Source organism: Pelecanus crispus, chromosome 7 (assembly GCF_030463565.1).
Source record: "Pelecanus crispus isolate bPelCri1 chromosome 7, bPelCri1.pri, whole genome shotgun sequence".
In the NCBI taxonomy this organism is placed as follows: Eukaryota; Metazoa; Chordata; class Aves; order Pelecaniformes; family Pelecanidae; genus Pelecanus; species Pelecanus crispus.
Window position 1 is genome coordinate 3,960,502 of NC_134649.1, and position 7,520 is coordinate 3,968,021.

A 7,520-nucleotide genomic window follows, 5' to 3' on the forward strand; every position below is an offset into this window, starting at 1 on the left:
GGCAGCAGCAGCGGCGGCGGCAGCAGCCCCAGGTTTCCGGCGGCTCCGGCGCTGCGAGCGAGGAGGCGGGGATGCCCCCGCCGCCGGCCCCGGCCCCGCCTGGCCCGGCCCCCCCCCGCCTGGCCCGGCCCCGGCCCCGGCCCCACCCGCCACGGGCGTGGGGCTGGGAGCCCCCGGGACGGGCTGGGGGCAGTGGGGAGGGCTTGGACTGAGCCCAAGGGAGGGGGGCCGTGGGATGAGGGGGGTCCCTGGGGTCAGGCTGTGGCTGCGGGGTGGGACATGGGCCGTGGGGTGGGACGGGGTACCCGGGGGTGGGACAGGGGATCTGGGGCGGGACAAGGAGCTTGGGGTGGGGAAGGTCCCCAAGGGCAGGCAGGGTCCCCAAGGGCAGGCAGGGTCCCCAGGATCAGCTAGGATCCCCAGGGATCACCTAGGGTCCCCAGCGATCAGGCCAGACCCCCCTCGGTAGGACAGCGTCCCTGGAATCGGCGGGTCCCCAGGGCCAGGCAGGGTCCAGGGTCCTGGGGCACAGGGTGGGACAGTGTCCCCGGGGCTGGGGGTCAGGCGGGGCCCCAGGAGCAGCAGGACAGGGCACAGGGTGCAGAGAGGCAAGGGATGCCCTCATGGGCACCATCGCCGCGCTCCGGGCATCGCGAAGCCCGTGCGGAGCAATGCCCGGGGCTCGGGTCCACGTGGCGGCGTGGCTCCCTCGGCCACAGCGGTGGCTCCTGGCAGCAGGGTGGTCTCAGGACAGCGGGTTTCGGCAGAGGGGTGACGCAGTTCCTTAGCCCAAGGAAAACAGCTGGGGAATGGTCTTCGGTGGGAGAACTGGTTAACACAACTAGTCACGCTCGGAGCTATTGTTCTCCACTGGTATTCCGCTTTGCAGACTTTCTGCTTCTATTTCAGGCCTGCTGGAGGGCTCGTGTACCCAACAGCCTGCCTGTTTTTTCTTCTAATTATTTCAGTCAGTCTAAAAAAAGATATTACCTCCTGCTGCAAACCTTGGCTCCATTGTTCTCAGCAGAGAAGATAAGAAGGAAAGGAGAAGAAAAGTCTTGACGCCCATTACCTCCAGGTTAAATGCTCTTCTGCATAGGTAAGGCAAGTGCTGGGAGGAAAAGCAGGCGACAGCTTTTGCTAACCAGAGGTGGAAGAGACACCGGAGCATCCATCAGGGCTGGCTGCCCCCATCCTGCAGGGCCAGGGGTTAATGGAGGAGCCGGGAATCACCCTGGGACACACCAGGGTTTGAAATGAGAAATCCTGGTGCTGTCAAGGCGCGTTGACAGGGAAATGATTGCTGTGTCAGCAGAAAGACATCCCGCACGGGGTGGGGGGGAGGAAGCCGCTAATAGATGTGCTGTGATGAATCTGGGTTTTGACAAGAGGCCGAGGTGCCGAACACACTCGGAAAAGCGAAGGGAGGACAGACGGGGTCTAACTGGCCGTCACCGGTGTGAGTGGGGAGAGAGAACAGCACGGGGGGGACATGTCGTGCCTGCCACCGCGGTCAGGGCATTGCCCAGGCACCGCACTCGCCCTCCTTCTCCTCTCAGGGTTTTGGGGCAGAACCCCCCTGTTTATTCCACTTTCACAAGGCTGCAAGAGCAGCTGGGGCTGAGCCAGGACCGGAGCTCCTAAGAGCAACTACGCACAAATAATTATTAGCGATAATTAGCAGAAGCACGCTGATGGCGTCTCCTTCGTACCAGCTGAGCTCTGGGTTTGGCAAAGGCTCCGGTCTTGCCGAGATGATCCCCTTGTTGTGTAAACACTTTCTGTGGCTTCCCCTGCGCCTCCTCCATGGCTGAGAGCCACATCGGGCAAAGCAAATGCTGCTACGAGCGCCGGCGATGGCATGGAGGGGCCTGGCCAGTGGCCGGGGGTTTGTGAGCATCCTTCAGATTTCTCCTTTACCCGGCACAACAGGCAACCTCTGAAAAATTTGACCAGAAAATGGTGACTGGTCATCATCATTCAGAGCCGTCGCCGAGCTGGCGTTAGCTCTCTGTCACCTAACACCAGGTGGGAGCTGGTTTAAAAACATCTTTTCTTTGTTTAATTTTCCAAGCCCTCAAACCGGGGCTTCGGGTAGGGAGCGGGAGCATCCCAGCTCAGCCACAGGCTTCGCCAGTGGGTGCGTGAGAGCAAGGCAGGGTGCAGCAGTGCCGAGCTCAGCTGCGGGACGGTGCCAGCCATCATGAAGTGAATTACTGAAAAAAGGTGCTATTTTAGCCAGGCTTTCAAAGTGACAAAAAAAACCCCCAAAGTACCAGAAATGTTGTTCAGTGTTCTCTGTTTTCCTGGCAGGGCTGGCGGGGGGGGTGAGGGGAAACCTCTGGCTTTATAGATAGGGTGTGGGCTGTGGTTCCAACTCTCCTGGAAAATTTTAATCGGTGAAAAAGTGAAGAATATTTTTAGCATGCCATCAACGTGCGTGTGAGGACGCGTGTGCTGTAAGAGCATGCGACGCGGAGGCCGCATCCTCGTGATTTATCGGCTCTCCTCACCCTTGCAGGCAGACCCAGAGAAAGGCACCGTGACCCCGCTGGCAGGAACGCAGGAGCATGGGGGCCTGTTGTCTGCAAGAGGCATGAAGGGATGATGCTCGTTGCATGAGGACACGGAGGCTGGTCCAAAAAATGCTGCGGGGAGAAGCATCGGGCACGCATCTGCAGCTGGGGTTGGGCTGCCCCTTCGGGGTGGGACGCGCTGCCAGGCCGCTTGTCTTCTTCGTTGATAAGAGGTGGTGCAACACTGCTCCGGCAAAGTGACGGAGTCACGAGTGACACCGGGGAGGTTGGGCTGGTGAGTCACAAAACCAAGGAAGCTCATCTGCAAGGGGACCCGTGAGTCCTCCTGCTCTGCACCTCAGCGGCTGCTTTTGGGGTCTTGTGAAACTCAGGGGGCAGGATGCAGAGGAGGATGGCAATGCCAGCAAGCCCGGGATTGGGAGCTCTGGCCGCAGGGGCACGGCTGCCTCGAAGCCGCTCAGGGCCCAGTTGGGACTGGGATGGGTGGGGAGTCCCCCCCCCTGCCCTCCCAATGTGGGCAAACCCGTCTCTCCAGCCACAGGCACCACATGAGAGAGCTGTGGTCGCCATCATGTCTACCTGCCATCCTTTCCCTGCTCCGGGCAGGGAGCTCTGGCTCCTGCATCCAGCCCGAGGTACCTCATCACCGGGGTCAGCCACTCCACCTGCTCCCACCTTGGTTTCCCTCTGCCTCAAATGGCAATAACCCATCTCCAGGGCGCCGTGAAGCCTAGTTCATTAGCGCCTGGCTTCGTTAAATGCTTTGAGCAGGGCTAGAAGGGCAGAGGCTCATTATGGCGATTGCCCTGTTATCTGCTCAGCAGCGGGGAGGAGGACATGGACATGCCGGCGAGGCTGGGAGCCAGTGTTGGGCTCAGGGTGGCCGTGGGGCTCCTGTCCTCAGCTGGAGGAGAAATCCTCAGCCCCTTCACGTGCATGACAAATTAATGTGGGTATTCTTAATTTGATCTATTCGGTTGGGCCTAAAATAAGGAGGCCCAGACAAAGCGCTGGGTCTGAATGGATGCCCAAGGGTAGGGCTGAATTCAGGCTCTCGATGCCAAGTAGAGCCCGTGGCACCTTCTCCTTACAGCTGCAGCACGTTGGTGAGGATAAACCACTCCTCAGGTGGAGTGCAATCCTCTAAACTACCTGTGCTAGACAAGAAATGTGCAGGTGGCCTCATCCTCAGGTGATGCACAGGGAATTAGCAGCAGCAAAGGCTGGAGGAGATGGGAGACCACAGGCATGGGGCTAGTGTGGAAGAAGGGCTCTCCTCCCCTCTCCACCTGCTTTCTGGGCTTAAATCTTATGTTTCACAGACAAGCCGTGTGAAAGGATGGTATTTCCAGCCACAGTCCCTGCTGCGGTGAGGCAGTTGGAATTAGCATGCCTGGTTTGGGGTTTGGCCAGTAGCTCCTGGCCTGCCGAGGTCCTGGTTTTACCTGTTTTCCTCTGGATGCGCCACTGCAGGCCAGCAACCTCAGCCTGGGCTCACAGCGGGGACAAAGCAGACCTAAAACTGTGGGCAAGGAGGTCACTTGCTGGGGAAAAATGGGGGAGATGGATGGCTTAAATTATCTTAAAACCAGCAGTGAGTTGAAGGAACGTGGCCAAGCCCTGCAGCATGATGGCAAGTGGGCAAATGAGCAATGCTGCTTTGTGCTTTCTTCTTCATTTCTGTTTGAAGTCACCATTAGCAGTAAGCCCGGCCGAAAGGCAGCAGGTGCGGGCTGGAAGAGGTGCCCGATGATGCCGGAGCATTGCTGCCGGTGTCCAGGTGACGGCCACGTCCCTGCACGGGCAGGATGGGTGGGAGGGGGTGAAGCAGCTGGTGGGCGAGGGCTCGGGGCAGCTCTCCTGCTCCGTTGCTGCATGGGAGCAGCGCAGGGCTGGAATAGGAGGTGGCTTGGATGAGCTATCCCAGTCCATGCTGCTTTTAATCCCCACATCTTTCGACACCAGGGATGTGCCCCACATCCTGCAGGCTAAACCCAATCCCTGTGTAAATGGTCTCGGAGCAGCTTCCCACATCCCTCACCGCATCGCCCCGTGCTTGGGGCAGTTGCCTCTGGGATTTCCCAACAGCTCTGCGCCGTTCCTGGCCTTCACCGACGTCTCCAACAGTGACAAAGTATGCCAAAAATAACCCTCCCTCTCTGCTGCTCTGGCAGGAAGGTGGGATATAAACACACTGGCTGTTTGTTAGTGTTAGCGCTTGCCGGGCTTTCAAGCTGGGCTGGGTTTGGGGGGGATCGCTTCCTGCTCCCCAGCCCCGATCTCCTGCTGGCTCCCCGCTCCATCTAGGCAGGGGAGTTCCCCAAAACACCTCTTCCTTGTGCATGCTGCTTCGAGATGAGAAGGCTGCAGCCCCGGAGGTGCCGGAGGAATTTTTCTGGGTGAGTTTAAGGTAAGGCAGCATCTCTGGGTGCATCGCAGCCACCAGCTTTCCTCTGTGCACCTATTCGTCTGTGCAATGCATGCAGCCAGTGGGATCCTCCTGGAGCTGCGGGTACATATACACGCAGGGAAACAGCAGAAGGCGTTAAATCGATAGTTATGCTTAAATCAATATTCTGATTTATGCTCCTGTCCTAGCAATGCCACCTTCCTTTGCCCCCTGGTTTGAAGCCACGGACCCCAGTGGCAGAGTCTGAGCCACGTTTCTGTTGTGAATGTGGATTTTGGCAGGTGTGCTGCAGGATTTGGGCTGATTTTTCCTGCGGGGAAAAAAAAAAAAAAGCCAAAATGAAGCAACAACCTGAACATGGCTGTGGTCTGTGAACCGAGCGACATGGTGAGACCGGTTCCCCAAAATTGGGTGTATAAAAGAGCCTCAGCAGTTGCTCCTCGCTGGTCTCCTTATTTTGGGGTCACAGGATGCTCTTTCCTGGCTTCCTCTCTCATTCCTGCCTTTCCCAGCACCACCTGAGCCCAAGGCTTAATCCTGGCTCCTTAGTTCCCAGCCTTGGTCATTTGAATCATAGAATCATAGAATCGTTTAGGTTGGAAAAGACCTTTAAGATCATCCAGTCCAACCATTAACCTAACGCTGCCAAGTCCACCACTAAACCAATTAAAGGGAGAGTAGCAATTTCGTGTTTCCTGGCTCGGTGGCTGGATTATTTTTAATGAAAGTAAAAACTAGGAATCATTAAGATTGGAAAGGATCTCTAAGATCATCAGTCCATTTGGGTGCAGCCTGGATCCTGCACTGGGATCTTTGGCTCTGAGATGCAGGATGTGCTCCTGCCGTGCCAGGGAGTGGACGGTAGCCAGCCCCAGGCCACCTCCCTGCCTTATCCCTTCTGTGGGGTCCTCCTCCATCCCTGCTCCCTGCCTCCATCCCTGGCCCCTGCTCCTTGCCCTCAACCCACCTTGGTCCTACCAGCTCCTCGTGTCCAGGCAGGAGTCTCCAGCTGAACCACCACCTTCCCACCAGCTGCTGTGGGCATCCTGGTCCTCTGCCCTGTGCCCAGAGGAAAACCTGATGGTTGAAACAGGTGGACCCTGACTGCTGCTTTTTGGAGGGGGTTCCAAAATCACGTTTCCTGGCAAGCTGACTGCACGCTTCCAAAATCTCACCCCTCTTGAATGGAGACAGGTGGGTGGTGGAGCATGTCAAGGTCCCTGCGGTGGTAGAGCAGCTTCACCCGAGCAGCATCAGTTGCTGAATCCCACCCTGGCTGGTGCTTTCAACAGATTTTGAGCTCCACGGGGCTGGGACTCCTCAGCCCAGCTGGCTCTGTGCAGTTGCAGGTGCTGGTACTGTATTTTCTTAGATGCTCATCTAAGGAAAGGAAAATCCCCTCTCCTGATGCATGCAGTTTGGGTGTGCAAGACCAAGGCTGGGAGAGAAGATTGCTTGCTGGTACCTCGAGGGGGGAAGCACCAGGAAAAAGGAAGAGTTATTTAAGCTGAAAGACAATGTTGGCACCAGAACAAATGAGACTAAAAGTGGACAGGAATAAATGGAGACTGGAAATTAGGAGGGCTCTAATCTTCCGCAGGTGCTGCCACGGCTTCTTGGGAGGTGTAGCGAGGATGCGAAAGGGTGAGGTTTGGGGAGTTTGATCCTGGGTGCTGGGATGGACCGAGCTCACTGACCTGATGGGTCCGTGTCCCCTCCCTGGGGACACCCAGGCACAGGAGGGAGCTGGAGCCTCTGAGCCCTCCGCAGCGGGGTGAGGAGGGAGCAGAGCTGCTGTCCCAGGGCGGGAGGGACGCTTTCAGCAGCTAACGAGAGGTTTTGGGGCAGGAGCTGGACTCCTGGATCCGACCCCAGCTCAATCTAAGGCTCACCCCATACCGTTGCGGGCAACTCTCCATCCCCGCAGCCCTCTAGCCTCTCTTATTCCTTCCCCAGGGGACTCGATAGGGCCAATATTGGCCAAGACCTGCTCGTCTCCAAAACCTCCCTGCCATGGAGAGATGCGGCACTCCCAGCATGCACCCAACCACCATTTCCCAGTGGTACCCTTGCAGCTCACCCCTGTGCATGGACTTTAGAACTGTCAAAGGTATGGAAATGCTCTATTTTTGTAAATTTACATTTGAGATTGTTCTCACATAGGATAGATTTTGCAGTCACTTGAAAGGCACGTGGTCAAGCAGGGGGACCTCACCTTGTCCTGCTCCATGTGGAGTCAGCTGAGGCCAACAGTGCAAAAATCCTGCATGCTGGAAGTGAAATACAGAAATAGAGAAGCCTTTCCACCGATACCATCTAAATGCAGCTGTTTAAGCTACTGTGTGTCACAAAAAACCCAAGGGAAGTCTCTGTGGCAAAAAGTGTTTTCACACGAGCTACTCAAGCCTCAGTGGCCCTCGGCCGCCAGCATCACCCGCGCTGCCTCCAGCGCTCTCGCAAAAATACCAAAGGAAGTAAACGTTTCAATTTTGAAATGCAAATAGTTTGTGGTCGTCGTATTTTTTTTTCTCATTCAATGGTTATAAGCGATCTGAGCCGCAGCAACCCAGCTC